The sequence below is a fragment of the Anabrus simplex genome, chromosome 9, assembly GCF_040414725.1.
Source record: "Anabrus simplex isolate iqAnaSimp1 chromosome 9, ASM4041472v1, whole genome shotgun sequence".
NCBI classification, from domain to species: Eukaryota; Metazoa; Arthropoda; class Insecta; order Orthoptera; family Tettigoniidae; genus Anabrus; species Anabrus simplex.
In genome coordinates this window covers 89,169,917-89,192,938 of record NC_090273.1, presented here as the reverse complement: position 1 = coordinate 89,192,938, position 23,022 = coordinate 89,169,917, and the positions used below count along the sequence as shown (strand labels likewise).

At 39.6% G+C, this 23,022-nt stretch overlaps 1 long non-coding RNA gene across 1 annotated transcript in view; it reads right to left on the bottom strand.

Moving 5' to 3' along the window:
* Positions 1 to 3,242: 3,242 nt before the first annotated feature.
* LOC137502214 (uncharacterized) overlaps positions 3,243 to 23,022 on the bottom strand; it is a 116,673-nt gene continuing 96,893 nt past the window's right edge. The window contains exons 3-4 of the long non-coding RNA XR_011018730.1: positions 3,489 to 3,531; positions 3,243 to 3,267 (exon numbers count right to left, since the gene is read on the bottom strand). This is a non-coding gene — a long non-coding RNA (uncharacterized lncRNA). The remainder of the gene's footprint in view (positions 3,268 to 3,488; positions 3,532 to 23,022) is intronic.

Genomic DNA, 23,022 nt, shown 5'->3' with positions numbered 1-23,022 from the left:
GTTATAGGAGGTATCAACAGAAAGGCTGACTGAGGAAACAAGGGATATAATTGCAAAATGTAAAGCAGCAAAAGCTATATTAAATTTAAGCAGAACAAGACAGCAGAAGTCACAAGACCAAAAGAGTCCGGCTCTATGGCTAAATGGTTAGTGTGGTGGCCTTTGGCCACAGGGTCCCGGGTTCGATTCCCGGCAGGGTCGGGAATATTAACCTTAATTGCTTAATTTCTCTGGCATGGGGGCTGGGTGTATGTGTCGTGTTCATCATCATTTCATCCTCATCATACGCGCAGATTGCCTACGGGTGTCAAATCGAAAGACCTGCATCTGGCAAGCCGAAATTGTCCTCGGACACTCAAGGCAAAAAAAGCCATACATCATTTCATTTCAGAAGACCAAAGGAATTATTATGAAATTGACAAAATGGTTAAAAGGAGTGTGAGAAATGATAAAAGACGATGGATTGACCAGCAGGCACAAATTGCAGAGGAAGTTGAGAAGAAGGGTGATATGAAACAACTCTATAATATTACTAGGAAGTAGTCAAGGGGAGGTTATAGGAAGAGTAAACGAGTAAGGGATAAGCAAAGAAATGTGTTGTTATCACAAGAAGAACAATTAAGAAGATGGCATGAGTATTTTCCAGAAATTTTAAACAAAGATGACGGAAATGTGTGCTATTGGCTTTACGTCGCGCCGAGACAGATAGGTCTTATGGCGACGATGCGACAGGAAAGGGCTAGGAATGGAAAGGAAGCGGCCGTGGCCTTAATTAAGGTACAGCCCCAGCATTTGCCTGGTATGTGAATGGGAAACCAGGGAAAACCATCTTCAGGGCTGCCGACAGTGCGATTCGAACCCTCTATCTCCCGAATAAAGGATACTGGCCGCACTTAAGCGACTGCAGCTATCGAGCTCGGTATGACGGAAATGAGCAGGAAATGCAAGAAGAAATAAATGTAGGCTTAGATAGTAAAGACTCAAGAATGAAGCTAGACCCCCCAACAGGCAGTGTATAATGAATAATGCTGTGGAGCAGCATGGGTCCACTAGTAGGTAATTCTGGATTGTCTTTCTAAAAAGTATACTCAGAGCTTTGTCTTGGGCTGATTTTCTGAAATTTGGCCACACCAATTCAATCCACGCCATGCTGATTTTCCCATTTTCATACCAGGCAGATGCCCCCTAATTCACACCATGGTTGCTTCCTTTCTAGCTAATCTCACAGTCTGGAGGTAGTGATTTGATTCCTGGGCAAATTATGGACTCAGGGATGGTAGAGGTCTACCAAATGTGCTTTTATAATATACAGATCTTCTGGCTACGTAGGGTCCACTTGGTAGGCCAAGTCAATTATGGCTGAAGTGCAATGGGTTTTGACCTGATTTTGTTTCTGCTTTCCAGTCCTAGCCCTTTTGCATCCGTGCATTGTTGAATATCTCCCTTGTTTTCCTGTGGCATTAAATAATAGCAAGGCCTCTTCTTTCTCCCGTAGCTATGTCAAGTGAGATCCTCATACTTATGATAATAATAAAGCTAGTTAATCTTACAGATGGTCATTCCATCATCATCAGCAGAAAATCAAACAGGATTTTGCTCAATTCATTAATAGAGCAAATGCTGTTAAACTGCATCATCGTTTCAGAGAAAAAATCTCTGGAGGCATGATCATAATGAGTATAAGGGTAAACACTGAAGATCTTTGTCCAATTTCATTTCAGCACTGGTACTAGAAATATGATAGTCCCTCAGACCATCCCTAAGTTCTTCATTACTGTACCTAACTCGTATTATAATGAAACGTCTCGTACTAGGAAACAATTACATGCATCAGCGTTTGCACTTATGAAGCAAGAAGTCCCTTGATTCTGCCAACCTGTATTGTGGCCCTGAATCATGTCGCAATTCAAAAAATTATATGAGCAGAGATTTAGGCGTCTAGTGTAATGTGAATACAGGTACAGTTTGTGTGTGTTCAGCTACAGACATAAAGGAAAACCAGTCCTGAATTCCATAGTCACTGTATAGAGGATTCAACTCTAAAACTTGTTAGGTCACGGTAAGAGGAAGATGACAGAGCCAGAAAGTGCAGCTGCGTAAAGCAAGAAGAGAAAATTAGAGGAGAAACTCTGCATGTAAACGGATGCACTAACAGACTGGATGCATTGAATGGATGATGGCGATAATGATTACTGACTATCTGTTAAAGGAGAAGATACTACTAGTACTACTATTAACTACAACTACGACCTCTAGGCATGCCATCTTTGGGTATTTAATGGGGACCTAGGCGTGATTAGCATGAGAAAAGGCATGTGAAATGAGGAACAAATTTTATTGTAAACATTCTTATATATTAACAATTATCACAATCAGAGAAAACAGAACTATAAAACAGCTGGTAGATCAAATAAATTTTTTAATGAGTCTTAAGAATGGAGATTTCAAATATATTCACAAGTATACAGAAAAATAAAACTTGATTCACAAATATTTTGAAGGAATATCTTATATATGAAGCTATCAAAAAGAAACGCTAGTAGGAAAGTAGAAATTGCTTCATAAATACATTTTCTTAATAAATATCGTGTTACTGTTTGTTGTTAATTTTATGATACAAAATGTTTAAAGCTCTACCACCAGAAGTACTACCTGAACAGTCTCCATTGGGAAATGTAGTTCTCTGAAGGAATGCCTGCTTCCTAACCCCATTTCTTAATATAAAATCATCTACCACCTTCTCCAGCTGTAATTCTTTAATAGAATCCTTGTATACTAAAATGCAGAAGGTTAACCAAATGCAATCTCTACTGTCCTGTAGTTGTACAGAAACAAGCCCTAGATTTTTTTAGGGCCAAATAAAGCCTCTCAGATCTCACAGCGGCTCAATTTTGAGAAGTGAATGAAAAGAAAAGTCGATGTCGGCTATATCTAGGCGAGATCCTAAACTTGGACGCTAGAGGAATCCACCAACACCGACCAAGCACAACCCCTTTCTTACTAATCTTTACCCTTTCGGACAGATATGGTTTTGATATTTTAAAAATTGTACATGAGTAATAAAGTGATAAATTCACCATAAATTATGTAAGCACTATTTAACTGTTGCTGCCAAAACAATGGTGTTTCAATGTATTTGGAGCAACTCGTAAGTCATTCTAGTACTGTCAATGGATTATGCCACTCATTAAATTAATTTCAAATAGAAATGGAGAGGTTGTGGTACTTACTTTGAAGTTCACTTTTTTTTTCTCTCCTCTTGACCTTCTGAAACCAGGAAGAAGATGCATTTTTTAGTGAGGCCCCAAGACACATTAAAGTAATAGATTCACTATAAATTATGTAAGCATCTATTTTACTGTTGCCACCAAAATGATGGTATTTTAATGTATTTGGAGCAATTCGTAAGTCTTTTTCATACTGTCAATGGATTACATCACTCATTAAATTATTTGCAAATAGAAATGGACAGGTTGTGTGGTGCTTACTTTGAAGTTGGCTGCAATTTTTTTTCTCCCCTCTCTCTAAATTCTGAAAGGAGGAGGAAGATGCATTTGTTAGGGAGGCCTTATGACACACTGCAGTAAACATGAGGACAAGTTCTCAGTGAGGGACATTATTGATTAATTAGTGGAGAATAAGCAAGTGTTCAGATCCTTTGAATAATGGAAGTATCGGGAGGGAGTCAGGAGGACAATGATGGTTGTGAAAACAAAAATATGATAGGTGTTGCAAACGTAACACCCTATGAATCAGAAGAGAACAAGAAGTGACCAAGGGAGGTTGTGAGGTAACCCAAGCTCTGAAACATTATCATATTCGGCCACCACTTATGAAAATTATCAATAGATAGACCAAGTAATATCACTTAAAGTACCTTATGTTTCTTTCGTTAATTAAGATGGGTATATTAAAACATTTACTAAAACACTTCTCCAGTTTGCCCAGCTTTTCTACTGGACTGATCAGCTTCATTCTTTCCTAATCTCTCCTTAATTTCCTGGCAGTGAATCATCAGGCAATTATAGGTCTCTTGTGTTCACTTAACTTACACTAATCCTAAAATCTAATCACTAAATGACCACTCCAATAAATGCTGGCGAAGGCAATATTAGCTCGCAATGTATTATGTACTAAGCGGGTTGATCATATTTAAGGAGTAATAAGTTTACATAAAGATTTAAAATGAGAGGTGAACAAAGGGCAAACCTGCACTTTCAACCAAACTTGGCACACATGATTTAATACTATCTGGATAAAAATAATTTGGTGGGGTGGGACATACCAATCACCCATTGGGATGTAGAAGGGAAGGAGGGAGATGTACAAATAATAAAAGAACGATCTATGTTAGTGTTGATTCCAAACTTTTTGTGGTCTTGGAGATGAATAGTGATTCTCCGGATGACATTTAAGTAAAATTTCAGCCACAATTGGCATGGGGGAATAAGATGTGGTGAAAAATATAATATCCAAAATGTTCAAGATTATGTATGAACATCAGCATGTTTCAGCATGGCTCTCAACCAAACTTGGTACATATAATTACGTCGTACCATCTGGAGAATAATACTGTTGGGGTAAAACACTCCTAGCATCACTGCGGCTGTGGGATGGGCATTAGGGACATGAAACGTATCCTCGATAACAACAGATATTAGTGTCAAAATCTTTACTTTTGGGAAGGCTGATTTGAATAGCGACATTTTTATTATTTATTTGAAAGGACCATCTACTTCCTAGATAATATGGGCTGCAACAAAAACTTCCACGCAAAACAAAAGGATCTAAAACAAATTTTAATTTTAAATAGAAGACCCGTGCTGCTCCATAGCATTCATTATAAATATGTCAGATAACTCGTCTTCATACGCCTGTCATACTCAAGTTGTTTTGCCTGCCTTTTACAATTGTTTTATGAATATATGAAATAAGAAGTGCGTTATGGTATGCCACAGTTTTTAGTCAGAATTCGTCCATTCTGAAGTCATCATGCCATTTCTTTGGTAAAAATCCATCCAAATATCTTTTTTTTTTAATTCTGCAGTTCCGGATGTAAAGTTTGGTCTTCTGTAGTAGAAGGCAACGGTAAGTTTAATTGCAGTTTTTCTGTATAGAACAGTTGTCTTGTGAGCTCACAGGTTAGTCTCGAAGGAGAGTTTTTTTCCCAGGCAGAGAACTCTTAAGATTCATGGCCTTCACTCTTTCTAGCGTAGCTACTTCATCCTCTGGTAAGTGTTCCCAAATAATGCGTAAGGCATAATTATGTCATGTCATGATGGGATCATGATGTTACTCCAGCAACGAGAACAAGTCTATCGACCATAATGACAATTATCAACTGCAGAAAATATTCAATAGTGTTATGAAGTTTTAATGACAATTATACAAGTTAAGCAACGGGAATCAACACAACTAGCCAGATTTCAAAGTTCCTTATTTTATTCTTAATTTTAAACAATTTTAAAAGATGTTCACCGGATGAGTTTCGGTGATAAAATGTTTGGACTGAAGAAGATTTTAGACCAAAAGTGTTAACTTAAGACATAATTTTATAGTTTTGTGATTTTTAAAATGTTATAAGGTTGTCAATTAGTTTTATAGGAGTAATCTTGAACCAAAAGAATTGTTTTATGATCTTACACAATCTTAGATTAATGATAGTTTGGCTGATGATGCTCACAAAAAGGAGCGAAACATGTACCATGTAAACATCATAATAAATATGTAAGTTTGTAATATACTTTTATTGTATTGAAAAGATGGTAATTGGCAAAACTAAAGGAATTGTATCACAAGTAGATCTTCAATACGGACAAGAAAAACGAAGTTTATAACCTGCAATGATATCATCATACCATAAAGGCTAGTTTCATTAGTTAATCAAATTCATTAACAGAGCTAATGATGTTAAACGGTATCACTATTCCACAGAAATAATTCTGGTTGCATGATCATAATCTACTAGGAATAGTGCAAGGCTAAACACTGAAGATCTCTGTCCAATTTCATTATGGCACTTGTACTAGAGAAATGATAGTCCCGCAGACAATCCCTAAGTTCTTCGTTACTGTACCTAACTTGTACTATAATTAAACATCTTGCACGTGGAAACAATTTCTTGCATCAGTATTTGCACTTATGATGAAATTCGAGTCCCTACATACTGCCAACTTGTACTCTGGCACTCAAACATGTCACAGTTCAATATAATTACACGGGCTGAGATTTAGATGTCTAGTGTAATATGAATACCAATACTGTTTGTGTCTGTTCAGCATAAGGAAACCTATCTAGAGTTCCAGAGCCACTGTATGAAGGATTCAAGGCTAAAACCTGTTAGGTCATTATAAGAGGAAGACGACAGACCCAGCAAGTGCAGCTGGCCAGAGGAGGAAGAGAAAATTAGAGTAGAAAACGTGCATGGAAACGGATGCACTAATGACGATAATGATTACTGACCTTCTGTTAAAAGAGAATATACTACTACTACTACTACTACTACTACTACTACTACTACTACTACTACTACTACTACTACCTTTGGGTATTTAACGGGGGGGGGGGGGTGGGGAGGGCATGATTAACATGAACATAGGCATGTGAAATGAGAAACGTATATTAATGTAAACATTCCTATATATTAAGAATTTTCACAAACAATAAGTGAAAAGAGTATAATAGAGCTTGTTGCTCAAATACGCTTTTAGACGAGTCCTAAGAAAAGATATTTCAATTATATTCACAAGTAAACAGAAAAATAAAACTTGATTCATAAATATTTTGAAAGAATACCTTATGTACGAAACTATCAAAAAGAAACACTTGTAAGGAAGTAGAACTTGCTTCATAAATACATTTTCTGAGTAAATGTCCTATTACTGTATGTTGTTCATTTTATGATACAAAATGTTAAAAGCTCTACCACCAGAAGTACCACCTGACAGTCTCCATTGGTAAATGAAGTTCTCTGAAAGAATGCCCGCTTTCTAATGTCATTTCTTGATATAGAATCATCTTCCAACTGCTCCTGACGTAACGCCTTAGCAGCCCCCCTGTGTAGGTTCATATGCAGATGGTTCAAGTTAGTGGTTATTTTACTAACTTCTTGATTATGGTTGTCAAATCAAAAGACCTTCATCTGGCAAGCCCAACTTGTCCTCGGACACTCCCGGCACTAAAAACCATATTCCATTTCTTTTTTTTTTTTTTTTTTTTTTTTTTTTTTCTTTTTTTTTTTTTTTTTTTTTTTTTTTTTTTTTTTTTTTTTTTTTTTTTTTTTGTCCTTTACTTGTATGGAAACAAGCCTTAAATATTTTAGGGCCTATGGAAAACCTCTCATCTCTTGACCTTGTCCCAGGAAGGTCATCATTATAATTAACAATATGAATAGTTATGAGCTCAAATCAATAATACTGGGTTATGACCTCCAGAGATGCTTGGTGCAGGTCATTTTCTAGTACATGGCCTCTAGGCAACTTGTCTGTGAGGATGGCATGTGCGCAGGCACGTGCACACACACACACACACACACACACACACACGCGCGCACGCACACAGAGAGAGAGAGAGCCCCGAGCCAGGTGAATTAACCAGTTAAGGTTAAAATCCCCGATTCGGCTGAGAAATGAACCCGGGACCATCTGGACTAAAGGCCAGAACACTAACCATTTAGCCACTGAACCAGACATCCTTAAGATGAACTACTTTTTTCAAAGTGATTGGTAATGTCCTTTAAAATTATAATTTTTTTTCCTTTATTCAGCAATGACTAATGAATCATTCCTCTGTGAAGCAAAAGATGATCAGAGTCTACATCATCTTCATTTAGCAGTAAAATTTCTTCTTCTGTTTCAGGTGCAAATGATTTGCAGAGCTGCAGAACCACCAGAATAAAAGATATAATATACAGGGAAGCAACGAGTGATCCCATCCTTCATATTGCGCATTGTTATCGAGCCAAAGTTCAATACCCATTTAGTTACTGGTGAGCTGGCAAAACAGCTTGAATAGTAAACGACAGCACAGTAGACTCAAAGCATGAGAGCAACGCCGTCTTGATACTCATATACTGAATGCTCTATAGCCACTAGTTTAACGCAGAGAGGCACTAATACCAATATCTGTTCAAATTGCTGTAAGAGTGCACAATCTACGCAATCAGGGTGGGTGTTGCTTTGTCTTATTGATGCATGTATGTGTACAATAGGCTTAGTTATTTTGTACGAGTAAACATGCCTGTTCGCTTTCATTTGTACAAGCGATATTTTGTATAGAACTGTGAAATGAATTAATCATGTTATGCTTAAAAATATTTTTGAAGTTCTTGTAAAGTTAACTTCTCTCTTCCGTTTGTTCAATTTAATTATTTTTTTTTAGAATGAGACATTAGATTTTTTCCGAAATATTCTACTGTTGTGTACATTTTGCAAATCTCGGCAAGGTTTTTCACAGCCAGAAGAGATACAATTCCATGAAATACCGCCTAGAAGAGAGTTAAGAGGAAAGGGGTTATCGGCTGTATCTAGGCAAGGTCCTAGTAAAGGAAGCAGATGGATACCCTCAGATTACTCTCGCATTTGTAGCCTTCGTTTTTGCAATGTGGACTATAAGAAGAACAGCAAAATTAAATATTTTAAAGCCAGATGTCATATCAAGTATTTTCTCCTTGATATCCAAGTTATCTGCATTTCCAAAGGGTTAAATTTTGTAAGGCACGTGCTACCAGTGCAACAGGCAGCGATGTGATAGTCCGCGGGTATGTTTTTGAACTACAACATCAAAGTGGATCCTTCATGAAAGTAGTTCCACTTACCACAGAAGGAAAATTAAAAAGATTTGATATCAAATATTTAGACTTCAATGGAAGATGGCAGAGATGAGAAATGATCTGGAAGCTTTGTACGAGAGACTGGATGAAATTCTTGAATTTGACAAAATCGCTGCTATTAAAAAAAGCTGCTGATGAAATAAAGTAAAAGGCCGCTTATTTCATTGATAAGATACATAATTCTGGGAAGAGTAAACTAAAGTGGTCAGAGCTGAGTATTCGGTGTTGCGTGGAGAAAAGACCAGTGTCTCTTAAAGGATATGAGCCCCTCCACAACACATTAGACAGATTAGATACATACTCCGTTCAATAAAGGCTAGGCTTAAAACTGAAGCTGAAAACCTACACAAATCTAGAAGCTTGTCTCTGTTGTGTCTTATGATATGGCTCTTAGAGAAAGACTAAAATATGACAGAACTAATGATAAATTTTATAGGAGTGTCAATGCAGGGAGTAGGGGGTTATAATACCAGTGTATAGTCCGGCTCCTTGGCTAAATGGTTAGTGTGCTGACCTTTGGTTACAGGGGTCCAGGTTCGATTCCCGGCAGAGTCGGGAATTTTAACCTTAATTGGTTAATTTCGCTGGCACAGGGGCTGGGTGTATGTGTCGCTTTCATCATCATTTCATCCTCATCACAACGCGCAGGTTGCCTACGGGAGTCAAATCAAAAGACCTGCACCTGGCGAGCCGAACTTGTCCTCGGACACTCCCGGCACTATAAGCCATACGCCATTTCATTTCATACCAGTGTATAGGTAAATGGTCCACATTAGCCAATAAGTTAGGTACTCTCTTTTGTCGGAAATGGTCTATCAGAAAAGTTCACTATCACTGCTGCCTGCTTTTTAATGAGGGTCTGGGCTTTACACCTTATTTAAGAACGTGATTAATGCTGTGAAAGATAGTGGATTCCTTGTGATAAGAATTGTGGCACAGTAACAAAACATACTTCTTCATTACATGTTAAGGACAATCTATATTAAAATGGTTATGTCCCAATCAATCGAGAAACAGAAACTCAAGTCCTAGTTTGCAGGCATTTGGTTCATGTTGTTCAACAGAGGATGGAGTGTGGACATTTGTATCAGCAACATCTCACTTCTTTGAGCTTCGACACCGCTTAGGGAACTGTAGGAGTTTGATGAAGCTGCTGTGCCCTACTGTCTGAATCCTCCAAAATTATGAGCAGAAAGCCTAGTTTACATGACGACACTATATTTTGCAACTCATTTCATGAAAGTAATTGCATAGGAAATTGTTCACATGGAGACACTAGTATACACAATAATTTCATGCCTTTCTGTAATACTATTTGTTTAAATGAATGCTCAAGTTATTGCAGCAGCTAGAATAGTCGCAGAGATGTTACTGTTGACTTTAAAAAATCAGAGAAGGAAGAAATGAGTCTGGACGAGAATGCTCTGCAGCATTACTGAAGGAGACAGTAGAAGAAGTTCCCAAAACCTACTACAATCCTATACGAGTGACTCCAGAACATTTCAGCTTTTTACTTGGAAAAATTACAAATGCAATAAAGAAGCAAGATACTGTAATGCGGAGTTGAAATTGCACGTTACTCACAGATATCTCGCAAGCTGTGATTCGCACTTCTCTGTACAGTGTGCCAAAAAGCAAAATTAGTTCCAGAGGTTTGTGATGCCATTTACACAGCATTAGAGGAATATATTACTATAAGGAAATAAATGATGATGATGATAATAATAATAATAATAATAATAATAATAATAATAATAATAATAATAATAATAATAATAAATTCTGCCTGCTGTCATTTCTTGATGGATGCAGTACTTTTGCATCCATCTCTTGGCATAGGCCAGAGTAAAGAGTAGCTTCCACCGAAGTCCCAGTCAACATCCATGGCTGTGACAATATGGAAGTTGCTGGGGTATGGGTAGTGCTGAGTAATGGCATTCAGAGCACGACTAGTGCATCTGAGTGTTATGAAAGGTGCTGCTCATAGGGTCATTCGTGCTGCAATAGTACTTTCTGATCCAGTGAGGAAAGCAATGGCAAACTACCTCACTCCTCATCTTGCCTAGTACGCCTCATTTTGGTGCTGCCATTGGTTTTTTGGGGTTTCCTTATAACCGCATAACCTTTGGTGGTGCTATTTGAGGATCCAACCAGCCTCTGGGCTGATGACCTAACAGACAGACAATAATAATAATAATAATAATAATAATAATAATAATAATAATAATAATAATAATAATAATAATAATAATAATAATAATAATCACACTGAAAATGTTTTATTTTATGTTGGCCTATGTAGTTACATCGTGACAAAGTCCTTATTTTCATAATACAATGGAGGAATAGGCACAACATACTGGATTGACTGAACATTATTTAACAGGCCTACAGGAGAGCTCAGCCATCTTGCAGAAACCAATGCCTAATGTCACTACGAGTCCTATTACGAGCTATTCTGAAAGTTTCCTCATTTGAGCATCGATACTTTTTTTCATCTTCCACCTTAGTCGTAACTGACAAATCCGGAATTTAGTCCCTCAGGAGTTCCTTTATGTGCCAGTAAATCGACCGACATGAGGCTAACATATTTAAGCATCTTCGAATACCATCGGACCGGGCAAGTTGGCTGTGCGGTTAAGGACGCGCTGCTGTGAGCTTGCATCCAGGAGATAGTGGGTTCGAATCCCACTGTTGGCAGCCCTGAAGATGGTTTGTTGTGATTTCCCGTTTTCACACCAGGAAAATGCTTGGGCTGTACCTAAATTAAATCTACGGCCACTTCCTTCCCGCTCCTAGGCCTTTCCTATCCCATCTTACCCATAAGCCCTACCTGTGCCTGTGCAAAATAAAGCAAATTGAAAAAGAAAATACCACTAGACTGAGCCAAGATCAAACCAAACCTCGAAGCATATCAACTTTGGGTCAGCAGGCCAGCACCTCAACTGTCTGAGTCACCCAGCCCAGCGCACTTCATCTTGAAGGGGATTCAAATGTTCATCTTGCTTCCTTTCCCCTTTTAACTTTTTTTTCCTGGCTTGTCTCACAATGTAGAAATGTTTCTCTGAATGTAATGTGACAGTTGCTACATTGCCCAAGTCATCATTTATTAACTTTTCAGGGAACACAGACACCACCTCTGCAATGTAAGCTTCCTCAAAATCATCATCTATGACGTTTTGAGAAACATCCTCGAGTTCCTAAATGTAAAAAATGAAAGAAAGAAAAAGTGAAATAAGGATCCTTGGTTTTTATACTTCATTGGTGCGTCTGCCAGATCTTTTGCTCATTTCAATTTTTCTCAGTTCATATGGAATGGATTTTCTTCTTCAGGTCATCCGAAGTCATTCCATCTATACTGAGATCTTTCAAAATATACTCAAGTGTAGCAGCACATTTTACTTATTTTTTAAATTTATATCATTTAAGTCCCACAAATACCGTAGGTACTGAATACAAATCTAGACATTTGATGATCATCTCATTTCCCCACTTCATTTTGCGTAGTAATGCACATATCAGGCAGAATGTAACCTCCAAATTACCTCGCAACTGTTACTTTCTTTTCACGAAACTGCCTAGGTTCGCAATTCAGTGTCACCACTAGATTTCGGGCAGGCGCACTCACATACAAAGCAAGTGCGAAAATTTCACGAAACCGTCAGCTTGTAAACTACCGGTGACCTTAATATGAGGAGTTGCTACAGTACTTCTTCCCTTTCGGAGTGCATTCTGTTACAGTCTGACGTCAAAGAACATCTGCAAGCTGGGAGTGATATTGCACTGGCGAGAACACAGAAACTTAGCCAGCCGGTGCATCACTCCAAGCCTTCGTTCACGAAAATCTTTAAATTGTGAGACGAAGTACGGGACAACTACGGCTTCATACAAGTAATATTACTGATGTAAATTACGAGCTTCAGTGAACATATGATTATACTGCATAGTGTTTTGTAGGCTTTCTTCTCCTTCTGCTTCGTATTTGATGGACATCACGCACGCGTTACGTCCAGCCACCAATCTTATACATATTTAACAAAGTGCGAGTTTTGTGAATGGATGAGGTTGGGACAAAGCCTGTAGGATCTCTCTTCCAAATTAGTACCGTAGTACCACAGTCTATATTGTTGTTGTTGGTGGTGGTGATGAGTTGTGGGCTTTTACCGAGGTAAATTCACCCATTCTACAATCCTTTACTTGCTGAATAACACTAATACAAGTGAAAACTTTAGTCCATAACAAGTCGTCATTTTGAAGGGAACAGTAGCGGCGATTGGGAATAAAAATTGCGGGGGCAAAGAATTTACAGACAACAAACAGTATCCGGGTTTGCTGGATATAGCGGAGGATGGGAGGGGGGTTATTCATCAAAACTTTTTTTTAAAAGGCCACAAAATGGTAAGTTCATTATGCTCTGTTAGCGAATTTCGACAGAGAGGTAAAGATTGGCAGTTTACCAACTTAAATGCGGCAATAATAGTTTTTAGAGATTTTGATTAATACTATACAATAAAACTTTCACCAAATGAATAATATCACACATTTATTAAATTAAAAAGAAATACGGCGTGATTATACAATTAAAACCATTTAGTATCTGACTATACACAAAAAACGTGACAGACACTAAAGAGACCGCCAGAATGACGAATGCACGCGGCAAGGTGGTAAATCGTACCTCAGTGTCTATGACCTTAGAAAAAAAAAATATTGCCCTGGTACCCTTCCTTATAGCACAGGCAAAGTCTCCACTATTTGCTGTGGCGCTACACAAATCGGTTAGCCGGGACGAAGGACATTTTGTGCGTATTTGCGCTAATAATTTTGGTGATGATTAAAGAAAATAAAGAAAAGAATTAGCTGATAAGACAACAGCGCTTGCACTAATGGCTTTTGTTAATAACTCTTAGTTTCAGCTGGCTAAAATGTAATAAAAATATAATATTTTCTCCAAGAAGTTGATGATGATGATTGTTTAAAGGTGCCTAACATCTAAGGTCATCGGCCCTCTCCAGAAAGTAGGGGGGCGACTGCCCCCCCTCGCCACCCCCCCTAATCGCCGCTACTATATTCCACTAAATCACTATCACTGCATACTCCAACAATATGATGAACCACCCCAATGGAATCAGTAGTATCTGAATACGATCCACCATACACCACATAATGCCTTTGCTGGCGGGACCTAGTGTTTACAGTGCACTATGTCTTCTGGTATGGGCTAGAGCAATCTTGTTACTTTCATTGATCTGTCTCAGCTTTATCCTTGGCTTTGACAAAATGAAAGTGACTGAGGTATGAGTGATGCTAGTAATGCCATTCCTTCTGCAGCCAGTCCCTGCTCTGAATGGTGTGAAAATATTGCTCATAGGGTCGGTTGGTGCATGCATTTCAGTGGGCTTGGCAGACTGATATGTAATAGCAACTTCTGGCCCGGTGAGGAAAGCAACGGGAAACTACCTCACTCCTCATTTCCCTAGTATGCCTCTTCAGTGATGCCTAGGCCATCTATGACAGCTGATGGCAGAGCTGTTGAGGATCCAACCAGCCTTCGGGCTGAGGACTAAACATACATACATACATACACCACATAGAGATTTACGCGTCATCCAAAAACGTATTTACAACTTTGATTATCTCAGCAGAAAAATTACATAGCAAACAAGAAACACTGGTTGGAAAACCTGCTTAAGTCGCATGAGACTAGTAAGCTTCCTACACGGATTCACATATAGAGGACACTGAAAAACTAGATGATTCGCGTCTCCATCATTAGCACCACACGAATAATTTGGCTCCTGCGTCAAATGGAACCGAAATTTATATTGCGGCGTAAGGGCATGATTAAAACGCAACCTAATGATGTTAGTAATATGTCTTCTGGAATATGATCCTCTCATATACCACGCAGCAGTAGCGGCGATTAGGGGGGGCGAGGGGGGGGGCAGTCGCCCCCCTACTTTTTAGAGAGGGTCGATGACCTTACATGTTAGGCTGCTTTAAACAACAAGCATCATCGTCATCATCAACTTTTTGAAGAAAATATTACATTTTTATTCCATTTTAGCCGGCTGAAACTAGGAATTGTAGGGATTATTTAAAAAAGCCATTTGTACAAGCCCTGTTGTCCTATCAAATAATTCTTTTCTTTATATTATTTAATCATTACCAAAATTATTAGCGAAAATAAGCAAAAAATGCCCTTCGTTCCGGCTAATCGATTTGTATGGCGCCACAGCAAATACTGGAGACTTTGTTTGTGTTATGAGCAAGGGTACCAGGCCTATACATTTTTTTGCTAAGGTCATACACAATGAGGTATGATTCACCACCTTACCGCGTGCATTCGTCAGTCTGGCCGTCTCTTTATTGTCAGTTTTTTAGGGTATAGTCAAACGCTAAATAGTTTTAATTGTATAATCACGCCGTATTTCTTTTTAATTTTAATAGATGTGTAATATTGTTCCTTTAGCGAACATTTTATTGTATAGTATAGAATCAAAATCTCAACAACAAAAAACTATCATTACCGCATTTAAGTTCGTAAACTGACAATTTTTACTTCTGTGGCGAAATTCGCTGAGAAAGCATAACAAACTTACCATTTTGTGGCCTTTTAATATATATATATATATATATACATATATACCCCCTTCCCCCATCCTCCGTTATATCCCACAAACCCGGGTACTGTTTGTTGGCTATATATTTTTTGCCCCCGCACTTTTACTTCCCAATCGCCGCTGCTGCCACGCAGACGCGAAGCAAGGTCTGTCTAGACAGACCTTGACGCGAAGCGGTGACTACAGCGCTCCAAGCGGCGAGGTAGAGGCAACTTGCCAGCAGACAACAGGGAATGAATTACTACTACAGTCTAAAATGGTCATAACTTCGGAACCATTCATGCAAATAATGTCCTGACAAGGTTATTGTAACCCTTATGAAATATTGGAGGAGGTCAAACAATTTATTTCGATAAGGAGTTCGAGGATAATATCTAAATATTTATTTAATCTTAAAAGAGTTATTTTTCTTTACCGCGGACTATAACATGAAATCGCTTCTAGAGGGCAACCGGTTTGAAATAGGTATATACCATCGCGGACTTTTTTGTAGAGGTTTCTATGCTCTACAATTCGTACGCTTACACTCGGGGTCTATCGTTGACGGTTCACGCAGCGTAAGCCAAGAAAGCCGACCGACCGACATCGAACCTGCCAAGTTGGGCTAAGAAGGCCAGCGCTCTACCATGGGACCGCTGCTCAGCCGGAAGACCTACAGATTACGAGGTGTCATGTGGTCAGCACGACGAATCCTCTCGGCCGTTATTCTTGGCTTTCTAGACCGGAGACGCTATCTCACCGTCAGACAGCTCCCCATTTGTAATCACGTAGGTTGAGCGGACCTCGAACCAGCCCTCAGATCCAGAGGAAATCCCTGATCTGGCCGGGAATCGAACCCGGGACCTCCGGGTAAGAGGCAAGTACGCTAACTCTGCACCATGGGGCCGGCATTATAGCCTATCATAACCTACTTATTTCAAGATAATACCGGAATTTAAAAAAATATATAAAAGCTAGATGTATGTAGTAATAACAAATGTTTGTACGAAATGTAGCTTCATGTCATTTTTTAAAAATTTGGAAATCTGAGCTCCCTATATTAGAGGTTATTCGTGCGGTATTTCACAATATTTTACATGGTTGTCTTCTGCAGTTCATGTGGCACATTGGAATTATTGGTTTGTGACATGGATTTAATGAATTCGCTGTAACTACAAAGCCTTATCAGCAGGCAAAGAAGGAAAGGTGTTACCAGCAGATCACAGTATAAATCGAAGTGACAACAAAGGTACCGTTGAAGCCAGAGATTTCATTGCAAGCCATCAATATAAGCCACATATCCGTTGATCTTCGAGCTATCAAGGCCTAAGAAAATGGAGGACATTCAGAAATTTTGATTGTATTTACAAGAATATGATGTTCAGCTCATTCACCAAGAGATTAGCGTGTGGTCAACCTTTAGAAAGGTATTTGCTACAGAGCAGGTTGAGAATAGAAGTGTTACTCGAATGTTCTTTAACAATGAACATGGTGCAAAAATCTTGAGAATGTAATCAGCTACCTGAAACCATCAATTAGCCGGGCTGAGTGGCTCTGAGTGTCGAGACGCTGGCCTTCTGACTCCAACTTGGCAGGTTCGATCCTTGCTCGGTCCAGTGCTACCTCAAGGTATTCAAATACGTGAGCCCCGTTTTAATAGACTTAGGGGCACGTAAAATAATTCCTAACCAAACCAAACCAAACCAAACCAAAACCCATGGCACTACAGCCCTTGAAGAGCCTTGGCCTACCAAGCGACCACTGCTCAGCCAAAGGCCTGCAGATTACGAGGTGTCGTGTGGTCAGCACGACGAATCCTCTCGGCCGTTACTCTTGGCTTTCTAGACAGATAAAATAATCACTGCGGGACTAAATTTTGGCACCACAGCATCTCCGAAATCCTTAAAAGTAGTTAGTGGGACGTAAAGCCGATAACATTATTATTATTATTATTATTATTATTATTATTATTAGTAGTAGTAGTAGTAGTAGTATTATTCTTATTAGTAGTAGTATTATTATTCCATCAATTAACTTGAAAAACACCATAATTAAAATTGTTGAAACACAATAATAACAACAATAATCACCACCGCTCTGATTAATGAAACGTTTCTTCGTAATATATTTTAAATGAAACCGAAAAGCACGAAAGTAATACATCTTGAATCATATTCAGAACATTTAAGTTCTTTAGGACTTTCAGTAGTGAAATTGTCAACGTTTAGCCCCAGTGTAGCAGTGGGCTTACCAGTTCCAAGATGCTGGCAGCTAGTGCGTCATGTCATGACACTACTACTACTAAGATGTTTTCCTTCATTCCACGAAGGTGGGAGGTGGGACTTTCGACGGTGACGCCGTCTCTCAGCACAGGAGATATGTTACAACCGTGTATGTTACGGGGAAGATGTGCGGAGAAGGTGAGAGAGTTAGCGTCTGTGGCCTATGCTATGAACTGTCCCGGCAAACTGCAAGCCTCCTATGCAGAACAATGCAGTGAAGGTGCATTAGAAGAAGCACGCGCCTCCACTTGTATAAATTCTTGCATTTGGCCTTTATAACAAAAATCAAGTTCCCAGAAGAAAGCTACAATTTAATATCATCGATTGCAAACGTTAAAATCGACGAAATTAAATAATGGTTTCCTTTTGAATTAAGTTGTTTCTCTAATAACCAATTCACTGGTTCGAAACCTAAATGTGTTGAGATTATTTTCATGGAAAGACGTCGAAAGACCTACTTTCAGTATAGGAGGCAACGGAGGAAACTTTCTGCCTAATATGTGCCTGGCAGGTGCTGGTGGTGGTGTACAACTAAGCAACCATCCTCCGTTAACACTAATCAGAGGGGAAAATGGAAGGCATCCGACACTTCAAAAAATGAAGACTAGGGCCACGAAGGGCGAGAAAATGAAAGACACCCTAGCCCTCACAACTTAATAAGCGTCGGGATCGGAAAAGAACAATACATCTCCAAGGGTGGTCGGATCGGTTAGATAGCCTGCACAAGTAAGTGGAAGCAATGCCAGGAATCAGATAAAGGTCCCATGGTCGCCAACCTACGCTCCTTTGTTGAGAGCCCCTGCGACCTCTCCTAGTCGCCTCTTACGACAAGCAGGAGATACCGTGGTTATTCTACCAACCCCACCCACCTCTGCCATGGTAAGACGTTTCTATTTAATGAGAAAATCATTACCATTAAGGTACAAAAAAAAGCTTGTAAGAAAAACAAGGACACGTCACGGTCTTCACTGCCTCGATGCCTAGTCTCATGGGTAAAGCTACTTTGAGCGTTAGAGATGTCACCTTGATGTTACGACGAAGACGTGAAATCTCCCACAGCTACCGTAGTTCCGTGTCTTATGGTACACTTCTACATTAATTCATGGTTATGAAATAGTCTTATTACATAGTAACTTGCAGCCCTTACCTTCTATAACCTTCACTTCGATCGCTTTCAATTAGTATCCTTGGTTACTGATATTGTTACGTTCGTTTATTAAAATGTCCGGTTGTTGAGGCTCCTGCGGCCTACTGAAGGATATTCATAGGAGCTAGACTGCACAAAAATGATGTTAATCCCACAAAGACAGATCAATGTCCTTTAAAGCTAACAAATTGCGCTTGCGGTTGATACAATCTATTTTATTTTCTAAAAGAAACAACATATTTCGAATTACGTAGCTCAGTTTTCTAATGGACACTTACCGTGCAGGATTATAAGGTGGGGGGGGAATGATGCGGAACATGGGTGGAACAGACAGACGACAAGATTTATTGAAGATGCTTGTTATAAAGACGTTTAGGTCAAGTCAGTAGTTAATACGTTGTAGGGAACTTATATTGTCTATGTCTATACTTAATGATTTTCAGCGAACTAACATAGAAGTAGCAGGGCGAGAGTCAGTAAGCTGCATGTAAGAAGGCGGGTGAGCACTTGCTGCGCCAGTTGGTCCAATCTCTTCCACGAGTGCAGTTCGTGGCACGTGCGCTTTTTCTCGAGTTCACTCAAAGTATTAAGATTATTAATCGTATTCGTGTTAAACACGGGAGACAAAGATAAAACTTGTAAACCACGAGCTTGTTTCACTCGCGGCTAATTAAAGAGCCTGAGACGGAGAGTTCAGTCTGGTGGCATCTGTCACAATCTGCTCAGAATGCTCTCATGATGGTGGTGCTGGTAGTGGTTGTGGTAGTGGTGGTGATTTTTGTTTTCAGAGGAAGTACAACGAGTTAATCATCCTCTCCGAAAAATTAGTGGAAAATAAATTTAAAATATAAACTAAATTAAATATTCAACAATGAAATTTGGAAACGCAGTACAAAATAAAACAAAAATTTACTGAATTAGGCCAAAAAATTACTAACGAATCGAAAGGGAACCTGCCATCCCTGAGTAAGAGTACATTTCTAGTTTATATACCCTTGATTAATCCACTGTCGCACATAAAGCGGATGACGAGATCAGCAGTAGTCGCGTCATCGGTTAGTATGCGTTCGAGTGTTTCCTGCAGGCCGAGGCTCCGTCTTACGCCAGAGAGATCGGCGCACTCTATGAGGATGTGGGCCACGGTGAAGTCGGCACCACAAGAACACACTGGGGGGTCTTCCCTTTTTAGGAAATAAGAGTGCGTAGATCGTAAATGACCTATCTTCAGCTTACACAATACTGTGGCCTCCCTCCGTGAAGGCCGGAAAGAGGAATGCCACATGGTAGTTGTCTTCTTAATTGGTCTCAGCTTGTTGGGAGTTCGGATAGCTAGCCACTCCGATTCCCAGGACGCCAAGATGATTCGACGTAGCTGAGAACAAATATCTTTAGCTGTTACACTGACAGGTCTTGGAGGTAAAAGTACCGCTTCCTTTAGAGTTTCATCCGAAAGTTCTTTTTCCGCAATCCCAACGAGGCTTGGAAGACACGCGAAAGCGATTCTGGTGCCAGCATCACTTAACCTGGCTAGAACGTCATGAATCTGCTGCACCAGTGGGTGTTGCGAGAAACAGGTTTCAACAGAGTGCAGAGAGCTTACCGAATCGGTACACATAAGAAAGTGGGTTTTTTCGTCACCCAGTGCAAACTGCAGAGCTTCTAAGATGGCGTAAAGCTCTGCAATATACACGCTATATGCACTAGGAAGCGAGATCTTCGTGCTAATATCATAGTATAGAGATTGTATATCGGCAGTCTGAGGGGTGGGATGTAGTACAAGACACGAAGTTTGTGAAGGGAGTTGGAAAGTTGTACCTAACAGGATATAGAATTCGTTTAAGGATTGAATTGTGAAAAGGACATTGGAATATTACAGATTTCAAGTCTACAAACACATTTTCGAATGGACTGATTTCATACGAAAAAGATGGACAGGGGTGCAGGAATGGTTTAATATCATACGAATGATAATTGATGTGTGTCGACGTGTGTAATTATTCTGGAGGCACCAACGTTTTAAAGGGATGGAGGGTAATAGCGTAAATAAATGTCGTCCTTTGCTAGAAACTCTTCTTCTCCACTCGCTCTGCCACATATTCCAAATCTGAGATCGACATGATTCCCAGATAGGGTAGGGGACCCTATATCCTGACGATTCAGATGTTTTGGGATATAGCACGTAGCAGTAAATGTTTTTACCATTGAAATATATACAGTTTCATATTAAATGCTTCAATGATACTAACCAGATTAATAGCATTTAGATAATATTACACATTTATATAATATATAATATTACAATATTTTAAAAATTAATTGAAAACGTCCGATAACTGGAACAGTACTCTTAAATCCGGATATCAATGAAACATAGTGTGCCATTTAGCGAACATCATATTTTTGCCTGTTACGACGGTTTCGTTCCCCACTATTAAACTTAACACATGCATGGTACCTTAATATTTACATTTCATATTGTCGTACAACACACTTGCCACACAAAAATCACGCTTTCATGCTGTTCCCACACATACTTCGTGAAACCATATTTGGCACAGACCGCACTGAATCCATGATCCCATGCGTGCAGAAACGTCACTGAAATTGTCAATACCACAAAACCCACATAAACATGTACTGTCCTTATAATTGTTCGACTTTTCAGGACGGGGTTGAGGTAGAGCCTCATTTCCCCTCTATCTTGGACACCCCTGTAAAACTGAAGCTGGTCAGCCCTGAAGGTCATATCGAGCCAATCCTGTTAAAAGTACTTGATAAGGGTTCAGTCGTCATGAACGCAATACACATTGGGGTTAGAGAAATAGCTTAAGAGGGTGGCTTGCCCTGCAACTGTATCTTCCTCATTCCACCTGGCAATCGAGTAAAGAAGCTAGTGAGAGAAGTCGTGTGGCTGCAGGGTAAGAGGTGCGAGGGGTAAGCATTGCTGTCACACATGTGCCTATCTCAAGTAACAAGGCCTGACAATAAACATCTTTTCCGTCCGCTGTGACTTTTGCGAACTGAGGTGATGTGAAGTCTCAAAGTGGTAGTATAATTGTGCTTTAGTTACACATTTACTGTATGTATTGCTTAATGAACAGCTTAATAATGAACATGGATCTGTTTTATCTGTCACGACTAATGTTTGAAAGAGTACTGTATCTGTTATTCCTGCCGTACCTACAAGCTGCGCGACTTCCTGTCAGACGCAGATAGTATCTTGCGTTTACTGAGAAATTTCATCATCTCAGAACGTATCTACAGCGCTACTCTACTGATATGTGAAGAAAATATCAGACCCCTTTATCTTGGGCACCCCTCTAAGTTGAAATGATAGTTTGAGAACCAAAGTCATCAAACGTAAAGGGGTAATTATATTTAATCATTATGTCTTTATATATGTCCGTGGTCTCTTTAACCTGTACAATTTACCATCTCTGAATATATCTTTGGTATGTACTGTAATGGTGTCTGCAATTGGGAAAAATCGAGCGTTCGGAAATATGAACAAGTCTGTCCATCAATCAAATTTCGCGCCATGATCACACGTGCCGTGACCTACATTTTACCACCAACACATTGCCTGGTTAAATGTTTCATCTTCAATACTACAGATCCCCTTACTCTCAGGTTGTGTACTTTCTCAATTTAAATGAAACGAAAAATCAGAATAAACATACATTGAAGGAAAAGTACAGGAGGCGCGTCTTACCGTGTTTCTTTTGATACTGTCTGGAGTAAGAATCACCGACACACAACACGCCAGACACAGGTCTCAATAAATACACTTCTCGAACTTTTTTGATCGGCCGGGGGGTCCTCACCTTTAATTGCTACCTAGCCGACCCAACAAAGCACATACAGGCAGACGCCTCGTTGACAGTCGCCTCCCCTACAACTACAACTATGTCATACTGCCTAATCCCCGGCGCGGACCTCACCGTACCAGAAGAAGACATCTACTACGACCTACTAGCAGCTGACGTCCCGGCTATTAATGCATATCGACTGTCGGACGGCCGCACTGCTACGCCAACATCGCACGTGCTAGTACATCTTCCATGGGACTAAGACCAGCGCCGCCTCTTCGCCTCCGGAGCCACAATACATAATAAAACCTATGCAGTGGTGCCACCTCCGTCGTACATCCTTGACCAGCTA